Consider the following 12,951-nt stretch of genomic DNA (forward strand, 5'->3'; position numbering starts at 1 on the left):
TAAAAGTGCCCTACATCCTAATATGACTTAGGTGCAGGTCATGTTGTTCTTCACTTTCCCATCAATGGTAAACATACTATATAAGATCAAACTTTAAATTTGTCACATACAGAGGATATTGAAGGTATAAACAGCACAGTCAAAAATAGAAAGACTCCAGATTCAAATATTTAGATATTAGATCATGCTTACCCATACATAGTTGTTTACATTTTTGGGTCATGTGAAAGAAATTCTATAACCACCCCCCAGCCACATCTAGCTAAGTGGATGGATCACTATTGTCTAGACATGTACACATGTTCATTGGCAGTCATCACCTCCAGACACACCTGGCTAACTTGATGGGTCATGAATAATCTGGCGAAGTAGAATCTTCTGTTTAGACATGTAGCTAGCTACTGACTAGATAAAATAATGAGCCATAATCCCAACCTATACAGTAGTACTAGCAATGCAAATTGATTGCCATAGCTAGCATGAAAAGCTGCAGAATTTATTTTTAAAAATTACCCCTTTTTCGCCCCAATTTTATGGTATCCGATTGGTTGTTACAGTCGTCTCATCGATGCAACTCTCGTACGGACTCGGGAGTGGCGAAGGTAAAGAGCCGTGTATCCTCCAAAACACAACCCAACCAAGCTACACTTCTTGACACAATGCCCGCTTAATGCAGAAGCCATCCACAGCAACGTGTCGGAGGCAACACCGTGCACCTGGCGGCCGTGTCAGTGAGCTCGGCCCGCCACAGGAGTTGCTAGTGCGTGATAGGACAAGGACAACCCTGCCGACCAAACCCTCCCTAATCCAGACAACGCCGGACCAATTGTGCGCCGCCCCATGGGTCTCCCGGTCGCGGCCAGCTGCAACAGAGCCTGGACTCGAACCCAGAATCTCTAGTGGTACAGCTAGCACTGTGATGCAGTGCCTTACACCACTGCGCCAATTGGGAGGCCTATGAAACGCTAGCTGCAGTATGACTCTGCAGCTAGCAAAATCTAACCAACTAGAGTCCAATATTAGCTAGCTAGTTAACATTAGGCTATAAATAGCAATGCAAATGGATTTCTGAGATACTAATAAAATTACTACACAGATCATACACATAACGTTAGCTAGCGAGCCAGCAAGCTAACGTTCTCTAGCTAGCTAACAGTACGATTTAACTTACAACGAAAATGGACAAAATTGGAAACGTATAATATCGGAAAATGTAGCAAGACTAGTACCTGTATACATGGATGAACGCTTCACGGCAGACTGGAAAACCTTTAAGTAAGACGTCCTGTAACGGTAGTTGTTTGTACAGCTAGTTTGGACAAAGTTGTGTCAAGTCACTCCGGTTCACACTGACCGTGTGCAAAAAGTAATCGATCACAACTTTTTCCCACTGATCTTTGTCGATAGTGCTTGCTAAATTCAGGGCAGCAATGCTGTTGAGAGTAGTAGCGACACTTTTGCAGTTCGCCATGGCTAATGCTACAGGGCATTCGGAAAGTATTCAGACCCTTTGACATGTTCCACATTTTGTTACGTTACAGCCTTATTCTGAAATTGATTCAATTGTTTTCCCCCTAAAATCAACACACAATACCCCATAAGGTTGTGTGTGCAAATGTATTACAAATTTAAAACTGAAATAATACCTTTACATAAGTATTCAAACCCTTTACTCAGTACTTTGTTGAAGCACCTTTGGCAGCGATTACAGCCTTGAGTCTTTTGGGTATGACGCAACAAGCTTGGATCACCTGTATTTGGGAAGTTACCCAATTCTTCTCTGAAGATCCTCTCAAGCTCTGTCAGGTTGGATGGGAAGAGTCACTGCGCAGCCATTTTCAGGTCTCTCCAGAGATGTTTGATTGGGTTCAAGTCCACTCAAGGACATTCAGAGACTTGTCCTGAAGCCACTCCTGCGTTGTCTTGGCTGTGTGATTAGTGTCGTTGTCCTGTTGGAAGGTGAACCTTCGCCCCAGTCTGAGGTCCTGAGCGCTCTGGAGCAGGTTTTCATCAAGGATCTCTCTGTACTTTGCTCCGTTCATCTTTCCCTCGATCCTGACTAGTCCCTCTGTCCCTGCCGCTGAAAAACATCGCCAAAGCATGATTCTGCCACCACCATGCTTCACCGTAGGGATGGTATTGACCAGGTGATGAGCAGTGCCTGGTTTCCTCCAGACATGACGCTTGACATTCAGGCCAAAGAGTTCAATCTTGATTTCATCAGACCAGATAATCCTTTAGGTGCCTTTTTGGCAAACTCCAAGTGTCATGTGGCTTTTACTGAGGGGTGGCTTTCGTCTGGCCACTCTACCATAAAGGCCTGATAGGTGGAGTGCTGCAGAGATGGTTGTCCCCCTGGAAGGTTCTCCTATCTCCACAGAGGAACGCTGGAGCCATGTCAGATTGACCATCGGGTTCTTGGTCACCTCCCTGACGAAGGCCCTTCTCCCCCGATTGCTTAGTTTGGCGGATAGCTCTGGGGAGAGTCTTGGAGGTTTCAAATGTCTTCAATTTAAGATGGAGGCCACTGTGTTCCTGGTGGACCTTCAATGCTGCAGAAATAAATGTTTTGGTACCCTTCCCCAGATCTGTCTCGACACAATCATGTCTCTGAGCTCTACGGACAATTCCTTCGACCTCGTGGCTTGGTTTTTGCTCTGACATGCACTTTCAACGGTGGGACCTAATATAGACAGGTGTGTGCCTTTCCAAATAATGTCCAATCAATTGAATTTACCACATGGACTCCAATCAAGTTGTAGAAACATCAAGGATGATTAATGGAAACAGGATGCAAATGAGCTCAATGTAGAGTCTCACAGCAAAGGGTCTGAAAACTTATGTAAATAAGGTATTTATTTATTTTTTAATACATTTGCTAAAATGTAGAAAAACCTGTAATCACTTTGTCATTATGGGCTAGTGACGGATGAGGAAAATATAATACATTTTAGAAAAAGGCTGTAACATAACAAAATGTGAAAAACGTGAAGGGGTCTGAATACTTTCTGAAAGCACTGTACAGTGGAACACACACACACACACACACATCTCTCATCAGGTTTGACATCCACAAAGGTGCTCTGAATGTTAAGGCCACCACATATTAAGCCTACCTGCCAAACAATGTCAGTGCAATGACCTTGAGCTTGGTCAACATTAATGTACAGTGGCTATCACTCGGGTATACCTGAGCTGAACGGAGACCCACATGCCCTGTGAATCCCCTGGCAAGGCTGCCCACATCGGAGCAAGGCTGGAAGCGACCCAATGACAAGTTATGTAAAACAAATCAGCTGAACACACACACACCCACACCACAGCCAGCCCTAACAACAAAAAATACTCCCTCTTGTTATCTGGCCAAGGCAGCCCAGTTTCCAGGGCCTCTATATCCCAGGCCAGGCTGCTAGCCCATCACAGATGGAGGCAGGTGCTGCCAACAGCTGCCAACCCCAGCCCACCCAATCCTGCAGCCACCCCATTCTCAAGACACTGATGGATTGTGGGAGAGCAGCCAGGGCGATAATGCCCTACCATGGGGGAATTACTACCTGATAGAGATGGGACCCAAGTCTTAAAGGGAAAATCCACCTAAAACCATTCATTCCTTTCATTTACAGTGTTAAATAAACACACAATATTTTTTGTGAACACATGTTTCATTTTGGCATTATATTAAGGTTGGTAGCAACATGAAACATAAATTGTGGAAATCTGTTGCAGCTTAAGTTGACTACAAAATCCACAATGCAATGCTCTCTCTGTGGGCTGGCTAGCTAGCAAACGTAGCTACACACAATAATACAGAAAACAATATCAACATGTAACGTTGCTAGTTAGTGCAGTTTATTTAGGCGCTTTCTAATGAACTTGCTCACCGAATCAGCGTATTTGTCAATGTTGTTGTTGGACGCAATGCGGAACATATCCCAATCCACATGATCGAAGCAGTCTTGAAGCGTGGAATCAGATTGGTCGGACCAGCGCTGAACAGACCTGAGCGCGGGAGCTTCTTGTTTTAGTCACGGTCTATAGGCTGGAAGCAACAAAATGGAGTCGTGGTCAGCTTTTCCGAAAGAAGGGCGGGGGAGGGCCTTATATGAGTCGCGGAAGTTAGAATAACAATGATCCAGGGTTTTACCAGCCCTGGTTGCACAATCGATATGCTGATAGAATTTAGGGAGTCTTGTTTTCAGATTAGCCTTGTTAAAATCCCCAGCTACAATGAATGCAGCCTCAGGATATGTGGTTTCCAGTTTACATAGAGGCAAATAAAGTTAGTTCAGGACCGTCAATGTGTCTGCTTGGGGGGGGAATATGTACGGCTGTGATTATAATCGAAGAGAATTCCCTTGGTAGATAACGCGGTCAACATTTGATTGTGAGGAATTCTAAGTCAGGTGAACAGAAGGACTTGAGTTCCTGTATGTTTTTATGATCACACCACGTCTCGTTAATCATAAGACATATTCCCCCCCCAGCCCCTCTTCTTACCAGAAAGATGCTTGCTTCTGTCAGCGCGATGCGTGAAGAAACCAGCTGGCTGCACCGACTCCGATAGAGTCTCTCGAGTGAGGCATGTTTCCGTGAAGCAAAGAACGTTACAGTCTCTGATGTCTCTCTGGAATGCTACCCTTGCTCGGATTTCATCAACCTTGTTGTCAAGAGACTGGACATTGGCGAGTAGTATGCTAGGGAGTGGTGTGTGATGTGCCCGTCTCCAGAGCCTGACCAGAAGACCGCTTCGTTTGCCCCTTTTACGACGTCGTTGTTTTGGGTCGCCGGCTGGGATCCGATTCATTGTCCTGGGTGGAAGGTAGAACACAAGATCCGCTTTCGGAAAGTCATATTCCTGGCCGTAATGATGGTGAGTTGACGTTGCTCTTATATTCAGTAGTTCCTCCCGACTATGTAATGAAACCTAAGATTACCTGGGGTACCAATGTAAGAAATAACACGTAAAAAAACTAAATACTGCATAGTTTCCTAGGAACGCTAAGCGAGGCAGCCATCTCTGTGGGCGCCGGAAGTAGAGCCCAGAAACTGGCACTATAGATTTGTTGTGAAAGGGACCCGGGTAGACCATGTCCTGTTCATTAACCTCTTTGGGCTAGGGGGCAGTATTTTCACATCCGGATGAAAAGCGTGCCCAAAGTAAACTGCCTGTTACTCCAGCCCATAAGCTAGGATATGCATATAATTGGTAGAATTGGATAGAAAACACTCTAAAGTTTCTAAAACTGTTCCAATTATGTCTGTGAGTATAACAGAACTGGTATGGCAGGCAAAACCCTGAGGACAAACATTCCACCCCCAAAACAATTCAGCCTACCACTGATTCCAATGGCTGTCATGTTAATTATGAGGCGAAATCCTCCCAGATTGCAGTTCCTAGGGCTTCCACTAGATGTCAACAGTCTTTAGAAAGAGTTTCAGGCATGTTTTTTGAAAAATGAGCTCGAATTTGTAGTTTTTCTAAGTGGCTCCCACTTTGGCTGTAGTGTTTTCATGCGCGTGGATGAGAGCGCGTTTTGTTGTATATCTCCGGTAAAGACAATAAAGATTCTCCGTCTTAAACTGTATCGTTTATTTACGTATTAGGGTACCTTAGGTTTGATTATAAACGTTGTTTGACTTGTTGGGATAAGTTTGTTGGTAACATTTGAGATTCATTTTTAAGGAGGGAAACCGGTGGATTATTGAATGAAGCGCGCCAGCTAAACTGAGTTTTTGGGGATATAAAGGACATTATTGAACAAAAGGACCATTCATTATGTAGCTGGGACCTATTGGAGTGCAAACAGAAGAAGATCTTCAGGTAAGGCATTTATTATATCGCTATTTCTGACATTCGTGGCGCACCTGCCTGGTTGAAATATGTTTTTCATGCTTTTGTATGCAGGGAGCTGTCCTCAGATAATCGCATTTGAAATCTGACACAGCGGCTGGATTAACAAGAAGTTAAGCTTTTCATGAATGCTAAATATTTCTATTTCTGTCAATTGAATTTCGCGCTCTGCAATTTCACCGGATGTTGTCGAGGTGGGTCGCTAGCAGAACGCCTGCGCCAGAAAGGTTAAGTGCCCTTTCACAGGATATTATGTTCTGCTGTTCTGGCACCCCACTAAGAAAACACACTGACAGGGCTGTCAAAAATGTACCCTTGGCCCTTGGCTAGCTATTTAGTATCTTAACACATACTGTATGTTTACCATGTATGGCGGTAGGATTGCCATCAGGGTCCTCAAAAAAAAAAAGGGAAACATGAATTCTGACATCTCCCTCTCATACCAACATTCTCTTACACAGTGCAATGTCTCACTCTTCAAGTTCATTTAAATCAGCCTCTGATTCATTCACGTTCTCCACCTACAGTTGACATCTGTTCATGTTCTCTGAAACGCAATAAATTGAACTGCAGAAGTGAGTGGCTTGGCCCTATATAAATACGTCTCGCACTGTCAGAAAACGAGACAACATAAAACAGATGTTGACGAGTACGGCTTTAGAGCCCGCCCGGCAACACGAACACTCAAGTCCAAACACAGCCAAACTTCTGCACTCACTCAGCGTCGCCAGCGAGAAGGTCGAGCAGACACTGCAAAAGGCAACACCTCTGGATTATTTGCTCATGTATTGTCATTAAGCTGGCTGAAGTAATTCCCAACACAATATTGCTGCATAAGGAAAGAATGAACCCTTTACACTTGTGGGAATTGGCCTATACGGATAGAGCTAAATGAAAATGTTTCTTACAGAAGACATATGAAGCACATATGCATAAGCATGGTAGCAATTGAAAGGGAATTATTAGACCAAAGTTAAGGACATAACAGTTCACCTGACACGACTGAATCCAAACATTACACTGTTGATTTCATGTGCATTTTACATTTACTGTACTTTTCGCTGCATTTGTTGATTACAAAATTTGACATAAGAATATTCCTGGAAATGTGGGGTAGGTGCAACATAGGACAACAAATTGACAAGGGTTTGAGTGAGAGGACTAACTTGTCTCTCCAAGCGGGGACACACCTCTCCAGAGTGTGCAGTTCCTAAATCATTTCAATGCACGATTATGATTCAAAGAAGTCTTCAACTATAAGGTGATTTTTTTTTAGCTCTCATAGCTGTGCTGTTGAGGAACTAGAGCAAGCACACTTTTTGCTTCCCACTTTCTGGTGTCCTTTGAAACATGCCCCGCCAAACCGTCCCTCTTAATTAACATCGACCCGCTTAACCAAGAAGCAAGCCGCACCAATGTGCCGGAGGAAACACCGTTCAACTGACGACCGAAGTCAGCCATGTCATTTATAACATGTTACTGTACAGCCACTGCATTCCAATTTAGGAGCTTATCCGTGTCCAAATCAGCCATTTTGTACAAGTGTAAAGGGTTAAAATGTTTAATGAAAGGCGGTGTGAAAACAAGAGCCCATGTCACAGCACAGTAATGGAATGCTGATTGTGTCAATATCACAACTTGCAGCTAAGGTTGATTACTTGGTGACCACAAGGGAAGATCATTGGGCGACACAGCTATCAAGCCCTTATGAGAGGATCAATAACCTTGTCCACTGTTAAAGGCTGTTGTCCCATGTGGTACATGTTGATTTATTCTCTTGCTGGGGTCCATGGGAAACAATTACATCACCGGTCTGTCACTACTGGGCAGAAGGTAGCCTAGCGGTTCGAGCCAATATCCGTATGGTCGCTAGTTCGAAACCCTGAACAGATGAGGTGGAAATCTGTTGATGTGCTCTTGAGCAAGGCACTTTCCCCAATTGCTCCATGGTCACTGTTCACAATGGCAGTGTGAAAAATGACAAATATAAACACCCCCCCGCGGCAAACTTCTATGAACTAAATCTGATGCTGCTGACAAGGTGGAACACTATTGAACCAATAAAACTATATACATGCCTAAGATTGTTTTAATGTGACCATCAACACCCCTTCCCCCTAGACATATGGCCATCATTAGCTTATATACGCTCAGGTTGCCTTTAACACAAAATTGCTATCATATCTTCTACGTGTTCTATCAACTGCAACCGGGTTTCTGTTATAAACATGTGGAGCAGGACATTTGACCGGCAACATGTTCATTTACCGGACATTTGAGAAATTTCCTGGACCCATATGCATTGCGTGCGTAACCTGATTAGGGCGTCCACCCACGATGCTCAGAATGACAGAAAACACATTTAGAATGTGGTCATTCAGATATGGCTGTGTGGGAACCCAAACCTTGCCTATCAATTTAGCTTTTTTAAAATTATGCTTCCAAAACTGTACCCCATGCGACACCTGTTCATTTGTTTTACCTTTATTTAACTAGGCAAGTCAGTTAAGAACAAATTCCTATTTACAATGACAACCCACTGTTCCCTGGTAGGTTAACTGCCTTGTTCAGGGGCAGAACAACCTTGTCAGCTCAGGGACTCGATCCAGAAACCTTTTGGTTACTGGCCAGACGCTCTTACCACTAGACTACCTGCCGCCGTTAATGTTCAGATTGATCGTCGGGGTTTCTAAATAAACCTCCTCGGTATGGAAGATGCCTTCTTCCAATAACTCTTATGTTTAATGAAACAGAGTCATGATCAAGGGATAGCTAGGCCTATTACTGTTGATAATGCAACTATGGAGGAGTGTGCATAGCCTAACTTGTTATCAATATAGTATCCATACTCCATCAGTCACAAGATACACTTTAAAACATCATATGAAATCCAAATAGGCCACTAGCGGTAAGGCAACCTGAGGTTAGTCTTAGCCTTTACCACAAGTAGTAGGGGGTAGCTTCATCTGGGACCTCTACTGAAGCTTGACGTAACAGAACAGGACTGGGTTTCCCAAAAGCATCATAGCACTAAGATATTTTAGTTTCAGTGGAATCGTGACGAACGAAAGATGATCTTAGTGCTTCGAAGCTTTTGGGACACTCAGCCCAGAACAATATTACAACATAGTAAGCTACAATGTACTGGTTCTAAATCCATGTTGTTGGTTTCACCCTTCATTGTACCGTACCATGATTCACTCTTCAATGGTAACGTTAGCCATTTGAATGGGAGTGTATATATTGTGCCGGATAGCCAACTACAATGCAGCATGCACATCAAATGGACAAGCTACTTTTGGGTTGCATTGACTAGCTAGCTAACGATTTCCGATGCTTGCTACAATACACATACTTTTGGTTGCTTGTAACACAAACATCAAGTGCCGTTTTGTAATTTCTAATTGATACATTGTTTTGCCATCAAACTAACTCTGACGTTGACGTGTGTCGGTCAGAGGGAGATCACAACAAACACGCTTGAGAGGGTACCAATAACGACACGACACACACGCAGTGCTAACCAGCTGGCGATAAGGTTTTTTCAGTGCACAATACTCGAGGCGAAATAAGTTAATTACGGAATAACTACAGAAAGGAATAGACGTCTCCGCACAATAATAAGACAATATAATGTGATTGAGAAAAGGGGGGACAACTAGCCAGCTAACGTTAGCCACAATAGGCATTTGCTTGCTAGCAGACGAACGTTAGCTTAGTTAGCTTGCTACTCACCCGGTATGAGGCTCCAAAATGTAAAAAATATATATACTTCAATCAGCTTCAAAACATATTTCGCGTTATACAAGTTGATAACAAAATGGCATGTTCGGTGTTAAGTTTTATTTTTGTAAGCATGTCCATGCCAATCGCGCGCTGTACGAGTAGCTAGATCCCCTGTGTGCACGATCAAGGCTGCATTGTTGAAGGCTTGGCAAACCACTGAGGCATTCTGGGAGTAGGAGATGCTGAACCTTGGACACACTGTAGGTGAAGTGCTACACCCTGTGGCCATAAAAGGTAGACTGTATACTGAGCAGTTGGAAAATATTTGGCACGCCAGTTTAAGAGATTCTTATTTACAATGTCGGCCTACACCTGTCAAACCCGGGGAAATTGTGCGCCGCTCTATGGGACTCCCAATCACGGCGGGATTCGAACCAGGGTGTCTGTAGAGACACCTACAGCACTGCGATGCCTTAGACCGCTGCGCCACTCGGGAGTTGTATACAGTGTCTGATACTAGTGTAGGGCAAGCCAACACGATGTACTTAATGTACAAAAAAAAAAAAAAAAAAAAAAAAGAATACATCCATAAACAGCCATGTCATTATTTAAACAGCTAAAGGGGCAGTCTGCAGTTCAAACAATAACAAAGCAGAATATCTCGCCACTGATTTGGGGACGAGGTGGAGAAATGTAACAACTCTCCGAGTCATAGACAGAGAGCTATGGATGCAAGGACTGATCATCCATCAATATTACAGTTTCAACCATGTTTAGAGGCTATACAGTGTTTGTTTACAATTACATTATTTATCAAAAAAGGAGTAAAACACACTTAGGCCTATATTTTGGGGCCTGATGCGGTATGACAGTTGAACTAAGCTCAAGTTTAGTCTAAGTTGTATTCTTCAAGAATCAATGGGTATACATCATGAATTTAAAAGTACAAAAATGAATGTTGCAATCACAGTTTTCCCCTTTAAATTATGTGAACTAAGGGGTATGTAGCAAACGCTGGTCAAGCATCGATCACAATTTCAACAGAATACCCTCGATATTTATTGGAAAGGAGCATCAAGCTCATCACCGTGCACTTTCACCACCCTATGAAGTTCATCATAACTTATTTCATATGTAGCCTCATAAACTGCTTGGTTTCCCGAGTCATAGTGGGAGGACCCCCCCCATATCATCGCGTGACTCCAAGTTTACTTTGATATGATGGCTATAATATCAATATTTTCCCATAAATACATTTCCCTGACATTTATTGCATAATACATTTAACCTAAAAAAAGATCCCGCCGTGTCCAACGAACAAATGATCTGCCGGCAATTATAAAATTGTAAGGAAACTTCCTGTATCCATCACAGCTGTCATGATTTGTTTATACAGTATGACTTAACTCGCATAAAAACTGTGAATGAAAATGTGGTATGGAGCGATTTCAGTTCCAACAGAAATTCTATTTGAATTTGATAATTTTTAAGTTGTATTAGGATATTGAATTTGAATGTAACATTTTTTAAATGTTTAATACAAAAATGTAATCATTGAATTCATAAATGTAATGTGCATTTCATGATTTGAAACGGAATTTAATATTAGATACTACTGCGTTGTTGGTGATAAGAACACAAGCGTTTCGCTACATCCCTAATAACATCTGTTAAAAATGTGTATGTGACCAATAAAATTTGATTTTATCTAAAATTCAGAGAAAACATCCTGATACTTCACCAGCAGTAGAGGGTATATGCCAAATACATATTTATAATTAGGTAAGTCAGTTAAGAACACATTCTTATTTATAATGACGGCCTACACCAGCCAAACCCATACCGCCCTACGGACCTCCCAATCACAGCTGGTTGAGATACAGCCTGGACTTGTACCAGAGTGGCTGTAGTGACACCTCAACTGCAGTGCCTTAAACCACTGGGGCACTCGGGAGCCAACAAAGTAGTGCAGTGGAGGTATACGCCGTATCAATTAATAAGACTGATGGAACAGATCAGAAGGTGTTCTGATTTTACCCAGATGTCAAAAGTGGTCTTCTGATGTGGTTTAAGCATTGTTATGGACTTAGAACGTGTAATTTAGTTGTTTTTCTATTTTAAAAAGTGTGACTTTGAGAGCGAGAACCTTAATGAAAAAAATCTGACTAATTTGACAGCTTCCTGTATCTGTTTCAATAGTAAGCATACTATTAGCCTACTTGCAAAGTACAGCTTGGCTTGGCCTGACTATGAAAGACAATATGGGATTTATACTTTTAGGTCATTCAGAGTGTATGTCACTGTTTCTCAAATAATTTTTTCACACGGGGCATCTTTCCTTCGCTTGCTGGGCCGTTTGGGAACTTTTTGCCAAAATTAGAGTATACCCACTTCATCACTGTTTGCCAGCCACTGTTTCCCCCGCCCTCCCTTCTGAAAATATGACAATAACTCTATCCTTCTGATTCCTGCTTATAAGCAAAAACACAAACAGGAAGTACCAGTGATGCGCTCATTACAGAAGTGCTCCGATGAAGCGGATGCTAAGCTACAGGACTGTTTCGCCAGCACCGACTGGAATAAGTTCCAAGATTCATCCGATAACATTGAGGAATTCAACACAATAGTCACCGGATTCATTAATCGAAGGCACCGTCCCCACAGTGACCGTACATAGAGTACCAGTCAAAAGTTTGGACACACCTACTCGTTCAAGGGTTTTTCTATCTTTTTAAATATTTTCTACATTATAGAATAATAGTGAAGAAATAAAAACTATGCAATAACACATATGGAATCATGTAGTAACCAAAAATAAGTGTTAATCAACTCAAACTATATTTTACATTGTAGATTCTTCAAAGTAGTCAACCTTTGCCTTAATGACAGCTTTGCACACGCTTGGCATTCTCTCAACCAGCTTAATCTGGAATGATTTTCCAACAGTCTTGAAGGAATTCCCACAAATGCTGAGCACTTTCTTGGTTGCTTTTCCTTCACTCTGCAGTCCAACTCATCCCAAATCATCTCAATTGGGTTGAGGTCAGGTGATTGTGGAAGCCAGGTCATCTGATGCAGCACTTCATCACTCTCCATCTTGGTCAAATATCCCATACACAGCCTGGAGGTGTGTTGGTGTCGCATGCTTACGGTAATAGATCTACCTTATTCTAAAATATTGTAGGAGTGAAATGTACAGTACCAGTCAAGGTTGGACACACCTACTCATTCCAGGGTTTTTCTTTATTTTTACTATTTTATACATTGTAGAAAAGTAGTGAAGACATCAAAACTATGAAATAACACATATGGAATCATGTAGTAAACAAATAAGTGTTAAACAAATCTAAATATATTTATATTTGAGATTCTTC

General features: G+C 42.4%; 1 protein-coding gene across 1 annotated transcript in view; it reads right to left on the reverse strand.

Moving 5' to 3' along the window:
* The window catches only part of LOC110522550 (exostosin-like 3), a 54,135-nt gene extending 44,341 nt beyond the window's left edge, over positions 1-9,794 (reverse strand). The window contains exon 1 of the mRNA XM_036976152.1: positions 9,587-9,794. The gene's annotated coding sequence lies outside the window, so the exon portion shown is untranslated. The remainder of the gene's footprint in view (positions 1-9,586) is intronic.
* Positions 9,795-12,951: the final 3,157 nt, after the last annotated feature.

The sequence above is a fragment of the Oncorhynchus mykiss genome, chromosome 4, assembly GCF_013265735.2.
Source record: "Oncorhynchus mykiss isolate Arlee chromosome 4, USDA_OmykA_1.1, whole genome shotgun sequence".
In the NCBI taxonomy this organism is placed as follows: domain Eukaryota; kingdom Metazoa; phylum Chordata; class Actinopteri; order Salmoniformes; family Salmonidae; genus Oncorhynchus; species Oncorhynchus mykiss.